Source organism: Periplaneta americana, chromosome 4 (genome assembly GCF_040183065.1).
Source record: "Periplaneta americana isolate PAMFEO1 chromosome 4, P.americana_PAMFEO1_priV1, whole genome shotgun sequence".
Taxonomy (NCBI): domain Eukaryota; kingdom Metazoa; phylum Arthropoda; class Insecta; order Blattodea; family Blattidae; genus Periplaneta; species Periplaneta americana.
In genome coordinates, this window is record NC_091120.1 from 146,642,667 (window position 1) to 146,655,266 (window position 12,600).

General features: G+C 33.7%; 1 protein-coding gene and 1 long non-coding RNA gene across 4 annotated transcripts in view; one reads left to right on the top strand and one right to left on the bottom strand.

Annotated features, from left to right (window-relative positions):
* Window positions 1–6,219, bottom strand: part of LOC138698277 (uncharacterized) — a 79,905-nt gene extending 73,686 nt beyond the window's left edge. The window contains exon 1 of one of the 2 annotated variants that reach the window (XM_069824064.1): window positions 5,965–6,104. The gene's annotated coding sequence lies outside the window, so the exon portion shown is untranslated. The other variant, XM_069824063.1, reaches the window with a different exon arrangement.
* A 48-nt stretch (window positions 6,220–6,267) lies between these two features.
* On the top strand, window positions 6,268–12,371 carry LOC138698278 (uncharacterized). 2 transcript variants are annotated; one of them, XR_011331816.1, is made up of 7 exons: window positions 6,270–6,604; window positions 6,732–6,891; window positions 7,855–8,011; window positions 8,118–8,368; window positions 8,631–8,756; window positions 8,983–9,190; window positions 9,422–12,371. It is a non-coding gene; the product is annotated as an uncharacterized lncRNA (long non-coding RNA). The 2 variants fall into 2 exon arrangements; XR_011331815.1 differs by having other exon boundaries at window positions 6,268–6,891.
* The last annotated feature ends 229 nt before the right edge of the window (window positions 12,372–12,600 follow it).

The following is a 12,600-nucleotide window of genomic DNA, read 5'->3' on the forward strand; positions in this document are numbered from 1 at the left end:
ACATTACTCGGTAGGGAATTCCAAAACGTAGGAACAGCCACAGTGAAAGAAGATGAATATGAGGATGTTCGGTGGGAGGGAATGGATAATATTGAGGAGTGTTGTGATCATGTGTCTAGGTTATGATGGGTGGATAAATTTTGAAAACGAGATGCAAGATAGACAGGAGTGGAGAAATGCAATATATGAAAGAGAAGGGAAAGACAGTGGATTTTCCTACGATCTTCTAGACCAGTGGTCGTCAGCACTCGCTGAAATGTGCAAAGGGTACGCTGTGCTGTCCCGTGTGCACTGTCGTGCAACAGGGAGAGATAGAGCATAGGCCTACCCGCTAGCAGCTAGAGTGCACCTAGTGCACTGAGTTTTCCGCGGGTGAGAGAGACTAGCCCCAGCGTGCTTTGTGCTGACAACCCCTGTTCTAGACGGAGCCAGGACAACATTTCGAGGGATAGTGTTACGTGATCAGCCCGGCGAATATTGCAGACGAAACGGACGCACATATTATGAACACGTTGTAGTCTCTGCGCCGGAGATAATCGGAGATAAAGGAGAACCCATATCTGTCTGTTCGTAGTACTGTCCGTTAAGCGTGGAGAAGGACGACGTCAAGACATCTCAGACCTTAATGCAGGTACCGATAGAGACCAAAATGGCGCCGGTGGCGGTCCAAGCATGATTACCACGTGGTTTTGTTATGATGTTTTCTTGTGTTAATTACACCGTGAAATGGGCCGTTCGTGTTGTATACCGGGTTGTAATTCTAATAGTGGATCTGTGTCTCATATTTGAGCGTTAAGTTCCCGAAAAATAGTCTACAACCTTACTACATGACAAATGGTTTAGGTGCATAATCGTGACAATTTCCAAGTTAAGAAAATTACAGTTTGTTATTCTTTAGTCAACTGTCCGAAGACAGGTTTGAACCTCACAAATGATACCAACAAGGCACCACTTATGAGGCAACTAAGCCAAGCGATAATGGGGTAGGGTGATCAGTTTCTATCCTCCTAAAATGACAGTGTTACACATAAAACATTGTGAACCTAGATTAGTTTTTAGGAAAGATATTTTTCCTACTGTAAATGGTGATGCTTTTCGTATTCCTCGGGAAATTTCGAATCTTACCAGTGACGCCTTAAGAATCATATTTCCTAACCAACTTTCATACCGTACTGTCAGTCATTCTAGCGCCCAGAAATAATCCACATCAACGAAGAGGGGGACTGATGGAGAGAGAAGATGATTTTTTCAGGGAATGGTGTGAAAGGGATATTATTAGCACTTTTGATCAGTTTCAAAGTGATGTTCAGGAAATAAGTGTGGTTTCATTTATGACTGTTGTTTAAGGTGACTATGTTATTTTCTTGAACATGAAAGATGACAGTGTAGAAGAAATTCCATTATTAATAACTAAAGGGCGGAAAAATGTGCGTTATGCCTTAAGTTCAATATCAACAGACTATAGTGTTGTCAGTCACTCACGTAAACAGCTGCAAGAGAGTACAGTCTGGTAATGAGAACCTCATTAATCGATCTGTAACTACTGGAATGAAGCTGTAATATAGATAAGCTTATGATGATTTAAAAACTTATCTCAAATGTTAACTGCCACCGTCTGGATGATTAAAGGATGCATTATACTGAACCACAATATAACTTAACTTAAGCTTACATCCGTAAATTATCGAATGAGAAAGTTCGACGTCTCTCATTCCAACAGTTTTCAACATCGAAAAGCTACTTTCCGTGTCACAAGATGTTAGAGGTGCAAATGAAAAAAGCGCCGTAATATCGTCGCTTTTCCCTCCACTCACAATGTTACACATAACTGTATAACCAGTATTATTTTGCACAATTTGTGGAATTTTTCTTTCACTTGTTCTCCTATAAAATGTTGATTATCGAGTTTCTTGAACGGAATATTTGCAGAAATCATCATATTACATAAATCCACATTAAATTCAGATTGTGTATGTTTTTCACTATTTGATGTCGAAGACCTTTGTACGTTTTCGGTATGTTTCTTGCTGTTATAATGCCGCTCTGTGTAATATTTCCTACGTATTTTAATTTCACATTTGCGCATGGCACAGGAAATATTTTCCCCTTGCGGAATCAAAATCTCTCTTCCGTATTTATTTCTTAGAATGTTTAATTCCAAATCCTTCAACTTAGGTATTTTAAATCACTTTTACACAACACTACCACCTGCAAAAAGGCAATGAACAACATAGTAAACACCTGGCTTTCTTTCCCATACTACTAGAAGTTGACACTGAAGATCATTTGTTGGTTCCTACTTGTACTGCCGCTCTCTTGTAGTGCATTCATGTTATTGCGCATGTACCTGTGACGTCATCCATACTTCAGACCAAACTAACCTGTATCGCGTTGTAACGCACATTCTTCCGTCCTCTATTAATAACTATACAATGATACTGAACGAGGGAAAAAAAATTCAAACCACTTATCGAGAAAAGTGAAAAGAAGTCATGAAGAGTTATGCCTAAGTCTAAAAATGACAAAACATAAAGAATTGAAATTCAGGACGAATTAGGCTAATAACCCTAGGTTGCCAATATCCATCTATAAAAAATATAAAATATAAGCTGATTTATTATTATTATTAGGCCCTATTATTATTATTATTATTATTATTATTATTATTATTATTATTATTATTATTATTATTAGTAGTAGTAGTAGTAGTAGTAGTAGTAATAATAGTTGTTATTAGTAGACCTAGTAGGTCTAATATTGACTGACCTTGTTTAATTGTGTTATTGATTTTGGATGTGTTATCCTTTTGTACGCCCAACAACTATTAGTGAACGTTTGCATTTACTACATTTATACGGACTTCAGAGCATGATTTTCAACTTACTGAAAACTATTTTAAGGCTGCGTTTGCGCTGTCAAGTTCATAACTTTATAGCAATGTGTTTCTACTCGTACCGTAGCCTACTTATCTTGTTGTATCGCCTTTGAAATTGAACCTCACATTTCTCATAAATTAACGCTGGACGTGTATTTAAGACAAAATTCAGTAATTAAACTTAATAAATACGAAAAATATAACTATTTTGACATAAGGATATGGCGGAACCGTCTATATAAATTGAAGCGGTTGGACCGCAGCGGCGGCCATCTTTTTTCTGTATTAAGGTCTGAGTATTGAAGACGGTCTTGTTGTACGGCTTTCTCTCTTCCCTCTGTATGTGGTAACTAATAGGTTACGTTCATTTTCGTCTTTTTCTCCTTCAAAATTTTCTAGAATTCTTTCAGTGGAACAGCGAAGCCCGAAATGAGACAAGTGGCCAACAGGCTTGGAGCTCACATATTCAGTTTTTCTCAGCCCCGAACTCCCATGCAGGACGAGTTTTCGCGTACCTTTTAAAGTTTCTTCTTCCATTTCCCTCTTTCAATTCAAATGAACTCGCATCGTTTTTTTTTTTTTTTTTTTTTTTTTTTTTTTTTTTTTTTTTTTTTTTAAGTTTTATCCACGATCATGAATACATAACTTAACGCCTACATTATACATGTTATAAGAGCGCGTCACGAACAACACATCCGTTCAGGTGCAGAAGTTAAAATTCACTTGAAATTCAAACGACAAGTGCTCATGAAGTTGCAGTCCAGTTTTTTTGGTTTCTCACCCTCACGGACACAAGTGAAAGTCAATAGGTGTCCACTGTTCTGTTTCATACCCTTACCGGAACACTTGTTACGCGGCAATTTATTGTACAAGGACTGAATTAACGTAGTGAAAAATTGGCTTGACTCTAATCTCCTGTCCTTAAATACTAATAAAACTACCATTATCTTTAACAACGAAAGGTTTACCTGCACCTATGAATAATTATCACTTAGTAATACATAATATTTCATGTAATGAATTAACAAATAATTATTGTAATTACTCAAATCTAACACCTTCCACACAAGTGAAATATTTAGGAATTATTATAGATCAGCATTTACGTTGGGATAAACAAATTGATCTTATGTATACAAGTAAAAAAAGACAATTTATAAATTTATAATACTTCGAAATTTTATCACTAAGGAGGCATTGAGAATAATAATTTTAGCTTTAGTGGAGTACAATCATTAATACAATATGGTATAATAAAAATTTGTCTAACCAAAAATATGGATTACCCAACAAATTTAATTTATAGAGATTTTAAAGGATTAACTATTGAAGAAATTTATAAATATAGTTTACTAACTTATTACCAAGAAATCAAATAAAACATAAATCTAATTGACATGAATATCGTACTCGAAGACAAAAGTCTACTTTCCCATTAATTGAGCCTAAATGTCATACAAGTGCAGCTCTTAAATATGGTGTTAGTTTCGGCCAAATACTTTATAATAAAATTATAAAGCATTGTCCAAATTTGAAATAATTTAAAATTGAAGCTTTTAAAAAAGAACTTTATAAAATTATTCATGATATATAAATGTGTGTATTTTTTACCTTTCATTTCTGTCGACTATATTCATGTTTTTATTGAATATCACTGGCTTCTGTCTGATTGTCAATTTATATTAATTGTGTTTTTCTCTCTTTTTCTCTTTCTCTTTCTTCTTCTTCTTTTTTTTTTTTTTTTGCTCTTATTTGTTATTTATTGGCTTGAATTAAGTTACTTACTGTATTTAGTAAACTGTCCTTGTAAATTTTATGTTATATTATTCCCTAAGACCACATCGTACACGAGCCTGGGTCTTACGGTAGTGGCTAGAAACATTTTTGTTTTATAATTGTAATTTGCACTAGCTAGCTAGTTAGTTAAATAAAATAATGATACGTTGTTGAATGCGACTTAGGTTCAATCACAGGTACACCCATGTTGTTGTTGTTGTTGTTGTAGCTTCTTTGCTAGCAGCCTATAAACTGTATCAGGGTGCGAATTAACGGGGGGATGGGGGAATTGCTCCCCTGTTAGCTAATTAGCCTACCCACCTCTCTCGCTCTCTCTCTCTCTCGTCAGCCTGGTTGGCGCAGTTGGTATAGCGCTGGCCTTCTATGCCCAAGGTTGCGGGTTCGATCCCGGACCAGGTCTATGGCATTTAAGTGTGCTTAAATGCGATAGGCTCATGTCAGTAGATTTACTGGCATGTAAAAGAACTCCTTCAGGACAAAATTTCGACACACTGGCGACGCTGATATAGGCCTAACCTCGGCAGTTGCGAGCGTCGTTAAATAAAAAAAACATAACATATCCACCTCTCATAAAATCATACTAGCATCCCTGCCAGGGATAACTTCTATCACCCCCCCCCTCATAAAATACGAGCACCGTATACTCTATACAGTAAAAAGTAAGCAAAGAAAATAATATTTATGTAATCATCACCGGCAAGCTGACAACAATCAATAACTTAGGAATTACACATCTTATCTTAAGCCTGTTCATGTATATAATTATTATTATTATGATCAAGATGCAAGACAAGCAATTCAGTGCGACCAAGCGTCGAGCCGTATCGAATGAGGATAATAATAATTTTACGTATGGTATTCTCTATCTAGGATTCTATCCCCCCTCATCAGAAATTTTAATTCACCCCCGGAACTGTATGCATCTAAGTTATAACGCAATCAGTGCCATGCATACAGTATGTAAAGTAACCAAGGGAAAATGAAACATTAGAACAAAGATATGTTTCATTAATAAAATTATTATAATGTAAAATTAGCTTTCCCGTTCATCACATTAAATATGATATTTACTTGTACTAAAGAAGTTCAGAAAACCGGACTTCTAGCGTGTGGTCAACATGTCTGCCTACTGTCCAGTCGAAAATCGGACAGTTGGCAACAATAGCCGACACCTAAAAAATATTTTACAGAAGTTTATTCTGTCTTGGCTCAATTAGCGACACATAATCTAGTTTATTTCTTAATATCACATGTATTTTATAGGTACTTTAAGAATAATTTTAAATAATTACCTATATTTAACTGTTTATAACACTGTTCCATCAAGCCTGCCATCTTATCTAACACAATCGCACGTGTTGAGCACTGGATAACTGTTATGTTACACTCTTTCACCAAGCCTGCCACCCTGTGCGCTGCAAAAGTTGAAATCTCTTACCTGCAGCAACAGTCCGTCGAAACAATTATTTACCACTTTGCACACACCTCGTAACTAAACGTGGCCTCTTGCATGGATGTCATATGAAGTAGTCTGGTCGACCGTGCTATAGGGAAGACCAGGTAACTTGATACCCTAAGGGTGAAACCTAACCATTTTTCCCCCATTACTACAAATGCTAGTGGATTATGGTGATTTTCTAGTTTGAAGGTTGAATTTTCTTTTGCCAACTTCGTTTCGAATTTCGATACTGACAAATACTATAAATGGTAGTGATTTTGTAACCGGTATGTTGGCAGCTGAGGCAAATATCGACAATATTTGCCGGTACTGGAGTTCCATGAAATTAAAATTGTACTAGATTTCTCAGCCGGTTACTGGAAGATAGTGAAATTCGAACTTATTAATAATTAATTAATATTAGTATTAATATTAATACATTATAGTTATGTTATGTGTTGCGTTGTGGTTATAATTCAAGAATAGTCAGATAAGTACGAATGAATATAATATACTTGGGCGTGATAATGCACGTGGGTAATGGATAGAAATATTATTTCAAATTTTAATGAATTTCTTTCGTGTTTAGATTTTTATTACTATGTCAAAAAAATGAAATAGTGTTGCAGTGACTCCTCCAAGGAAGAAAATGTGTGGCATTCAGAGTACGCTTCAGAAATCTGTAGTTCACGTGTATAATGAGTTGAAGAAAGAAGGTAATGAAGAAGGAATTATGCTAACGGAGACAGCAATTACAACCAGAATAGGACAATTATTAGGAGTAAGTATTCTTAAGCATACATTTCAAAGTGGTATTCAGTTTTAGGAGTTTGCACTAATAATTTCATGATTGTGGTCAAACAAAACAAATTTTTAGGTTAGGCCTAATGTTTATTCAAGTCAGTGATTTTCATATTGCCAAACTAAATACATTTAAGATACTGTAATACTGCAGTAGGTGATAGCTTAAATACATTTACAAATTAGACGAACAAGTAATCAAACAGCACGAAAGTAAATTTCCAGTTTTCTCTTTTGGTATTAAATTAACCGTTCAGATCACAATTTACATGCCACATCGGCCGAAGAAAATACAAGTCATATTGTAATTATTAACTTGATATTGCAGCAAATATTACATGAATGTTGGCCTGTTATGGTGCTTAAAAATAATTCAGTTTTATATAATAACTATATAACATACTCTATAAAGCATAGGAACGTTGACTCTGGCTGAATAATTTATTCATGACTGGTCTAAGTAATATTAAATATGGTGTTTCTTCAGAAAAGCTACCCCACCCAAAGTACTTGTTAAGATATAACACTCGAGAGGATGAGGACGCACTACTGGGAAACTAACCATTTCTCTTCGTCCTGGACCTCTCGCATGTTATATTGGTAATTAGCAACAAGTTTGAGGGAGGGACTACAACAATGCATTAGAATATACAGGTAAGTGTCAAAGGATTTTTGTGCTGAAAGTATTTGTGGCTGTGCACTAAAACCACGTGTTCATCACTATGTAAATATCACAGAAATCAATTAAACAAAATAAAATTATGCCTTCTTTGGTGTAGCTTTTCTGGAGAATTACCTAAATATTAGCCTACTTAAACCTATCGTAGACCCAACCTAACATGTTGATCATTTTCTATTCATATAGCTGTAAATGTTGGTATTATGCATGAATTTTATGATATAACAATTTTTAGAAGTATTATGTTATTGTTTGTTATTACAGCTTGGCTTAACTACAGCCACGAAAGTGATCAATTCACACAAGGGGACCCCACTCGTGACACTAGGAAAACATAGACTACGTAAACATCCAGTGACTGATGCTGATGATTTTACGGAAGATGCAATTGCGAGATTTATTTATGACAAGTTACATAAAGGTAGGGAAGTTACAGGAATTATTGTGTTGATTTATGCAATGTAATTCTGATATTAGTCATAGGCCTATGTATAAAAATATGGCATAATTTTCATTTACTGTTACAGGGGAAGTACTAACAGCAGCAAAAGTTCTGGAACATATGAATGATGATTATGAAACATATTTATTTAGAGTATCCTTATCATCGGTGAAAAAAATTTTGAAAGAGATGAAATTTCTATGGAGCAAAGGGGATCCTTATACACATGTATGAGAAAGTGATGTTATTCGTTTTTAAGAGAATATATAAGAAATGTGGAGCGTGAGAACCCTAAACCCGTAGTATTCTTGGATGAGACTTGGATTTTTATGAATGGTAAATTTCAATGTATTGTGAGACATTGAGTGATTGAATTTTTTACTAACAAATAGATTAACACTTATGTGGAATATGAAATTGCAATTAATATAGGCTACTAGTAATGAATTCAGGTGGGAACAACATGTTTTGCAATTAATAGTTTCATATTATAACTAGAGGTTAGTTATAAAATTCTTGAACGGTTTTCCTGTCTTTAAAATTTTTGTGTCTCTTAGAGTGTCAATGTGAATTGCTTTTCTCTCTCTGTTTTTTTAAGTATGATCACCCACTTATTCATGAAATAAACCAGGTGAAGTTTCCAGTGACATGAATGGTGTTATTCATAGACCAACAAATGAGGGTGGAAGATTAGATGCCGGAACGAAAGGTGGATTTATACTCGGTAAGTTATATTGATTTATATTTTACGTAAATTTGGCAAGAGTAATTTTTTAAATCAGGGTACAAAAATATAAAAATTGGTGACTAAATAAAAACGTGGGAAAGCCTTTCACCAAAGAGGATCTCATGTCATGTCATGTTATGTTATGTTATGTTTTATTTTCTTTATTTAAATGCTGTGAATTCATGTGACGTAATTATATGCCCAGGTATAATTTTTATTGCAGGTGCTGATTTAATTTTTTCATGCAATTGAAAGAAAAGTCAGGACTACCATAGTGCTATGAATAGCCCTGTAGTTGAGAAGTGGGTGCAAACACAGTTGTTGACCTGAGAACATTAGGGCAATGCGTTATTGTCATGGATAGTGCTGCATATCATAGCAGACTTGTGAAAAATCAGCCAACAACAAAATGGAGGAAAGAACAGCTACTGGTGATTGCAACTGAATATAATAGATTTGTTGTACTAAATGATAAGAGTTGTACTAAATGATAAGAGTTGATGGTGTGAAATCACCTTTTGATATTACATTGCAATATTAATTTCCATACTTTACAGTCATTATTATTATTATTATTATTATTATTATTATTATTATTATTATTATCTTTACTACTACTACTACTACTACTACTACTTATAGATGCTACTTTTTTCTTTCAGGTGAAATTGAATCTACATAAGAATCCTAAAACAACAGAGCCTTGCCAATTACTGTTCTGAAGCTGCCTTGTCTTATGTGTTGTGTCTATATACAATTAATTCTTTCAGTTTTTTTTCCCCTTTAATGTAATGAAGTTGTTGGTTGATTGATACCAAGTGTTCAGCAGTTGATGTCATTTGTTATCTTGCACTCCAATATTTAACCAGATGATTGAAAGCTGTGTAAAGTTAAACAGTCAAGACAATGATCCATATCTTCATTGAGATTTCAGAAATGGCATGGGGAGATTCTGAAATATCAGTTCTTTGTAAATATTTGAGACAATCATGGCCTGTGATAATATGAGTACTGCCACTGTAGATTTTCATAGAAGTTCAGTTATTAAATTAGGTGTATTATTTTTACTATGTATTGTACTATATTTTTGTTTCGCTTAATTGATGAATTATATATGCTGTAAATTGAATAGTAGACTGTAGGTCTATAGCTTAACTGATGAATTGTATGTGCTGTAAATTAAATAGTAGGCTGTATACCACAAGTGATGAATTGTTTATGCTTGTAATGTGAAGTAATTTGCATGATATTTATTATCAGTTTCTGTATATTTCAACTGATTGAATTGTTTATACTTTTAAATTGAATTAACTTGCTTGCTATGTATTATATTTTATAGCTTAACTGATGAATAATTGTTTAGGTTTGTCAATTTAATAATCTGAGTGCCATGTACTTCATATTTTTAGTGGAGCCACCAATGTAGCTTAGTCAGTAGACTCGTTGGCCTGCAAATTCAGAGCTGCACTCGAGGGTAGTTTGGATCCCCCATTTGGTCTGATTAGTTGGTTTCTTCTGAGGATTTTCCTCCATCGTGGAGCAGACGCCGGATGGCCTATTGCAATTTTTTCATTTGCTTTAGAATCATTCCGATTTTTGTTACCACATTGTCATGTTCTGATCTTGTTATTCTTTTAACAGTGTGGTAAGATGCAGGTATAGATAACCTTACAGTAATTTTGCTACCTTTCAGCTACCTCATTACCTCCCACTCCATAAAGTTCATGGATCCACGGAAGTACCAGTCGTCGATGTAATTCGACCATTTTGCTTAAAATATTAAAACACTGTAAAATATTGAGATTTCATGCTGTTACGTCCATTACTGCAGCAAGAACATCTGATTTTGAATCTGATAGTATGACAGCCTTCTCAGATTTATGAAGTCGATACTGGAGATTTTGTAAGCTTAAAAGTGTATCTAAATTTTCACTATCAAAATTAGTCAGTGTTTGAAGTTAGTTAGTTAGTTAGTTAGTGGCGTTTAAAAAGGGCGCGTCAGCTACTATGGCTATTTGCGCCCTTATCTAAAATCTTTCACTAAACACAAACACAATACAATAACCAGAATGTTTAAAAAGCTAAAAAGCGTTGTCACGGTTAAAATGGGGCAAACAAGTGTTTGAATATAATTCCCTGTAAAAGGGAATATACTGGTATTGTACTACAACACCACTACATCTATGGCTTGGTAAACAGGATCCATCTATAAAAAATACTGTATGTAGTCACTCACTGACCAGATCATTTATCGTTTCTAATGATTTTTAAAATGTCTGGAGAAGTATCACATTTCTTAACATCATCTGTTAAAGTTAACTTATATACTATTCATTTTGAAATAACTTGGGATTGTGTTTTATTAGTAAAGTTTCCCTTAATTGAGCAAGTTTGAGTTCTCCAAGTAGAGTCAAAAAGTCTGTTGGGATTTTGGCTCAGTTTATTAATATTTGTGGACTGTGATTTTTTGTTCTAGACAACCATATTATCTGCAAATGATGAGATTATCATAAGATCTATTTCTTTAGTTAGACCATCGACATTAATATTGGAAAATGTATTCCTGAAAACAACAATGTGGGAAGCCCAGATGAATCTGTCTCTATTTACATATTTGTGACAATGAATCAAATAATCAAGTCACTGACCCAGTGTAACACTTTATCATGGACACCCTAAGTTTGCAATTTCTTAAGTGATTTATATCTACAGAGCCATATGATCCTTGAAAATAAATTAAAATTGTTAAGTTGTTTTGTTTTCTGTTTAAAATATCTTTAATATCTTGACTAAAATTTAAAATCTGTCCATTTGTTGAATGCAATTCTCTAAAGTCAACCCAATAAAATGAAAGTTAGTTACTAGATTCCAGGAACCAATTCAATCTATGAAATCATCTCTTCCATAATTTTGGCTATCATACTAGTAAGTGGTATCTGTCGATAACTCGAAAAGATATTAGTTGAATAATTGCTTTTCAAAATTGATGTTATGATAGATTTTCTCCAGACAGATATTGTATTTTAGATGAGATTACAAGATAAAAGTAGTGAGTTTGCTTGTTTGCCAACATGTTTAAGAAAATCAGCATGAGTATTGTCTGGACTTGGAGATGTTTTGGGTCTTATGTTATTAAATTAATAGTAATATTCAGTTCTTGATTAAATATTGTTATATAAAGTAGATAGTAGATTTAATATTTCTTTCAGTTTTTCCTTAATAGTCTGACGTACACAGATAAAACTAACAACCACACCACCAACTAATCTAATAGAAATTAAAATATAATTAAATGTAGTAAAAGTAATTAAAATTATAAATACACGTAATAAACCATAACCCCCTAATTTCAACAATATACTATTTTATTCCCTTTCACAGCTTGTAGATAATTATTAATTATAGTTATTACTTATTAGCATAATATTTATTGAACTTATTGGCTATTTCACTTCGTTTGAAAGATGTTATTGTGTACAAAAAGCATTTTTTGATGATCGTTTCATGCTGTATGTTGTGTATAAATCTATGATTTCTGGCCATCTGTTCTGTGTAATCCATCTTTTGTATAGAATTAATAAAATATTCTTTTGGTAGTAATTATTTTATTAATTGAGTATTTAATTTTCACCAGCTCACATTTCTTGAATCATTTGCTTTTTCTTATTTAAATTTAGGACACAAGAGCCAAAAAGAGACTTCACAGTTATGTATCATACATTTTTTCAATGACAGACGTGGAGTTGCAGAAATAATAAGTGTAAGTGTAGCATTATTAAGCAATTTACAAACAAATGAAATCTTTAAAAAGGTATCTAGAAGTGAAATTACTTATGGCTTT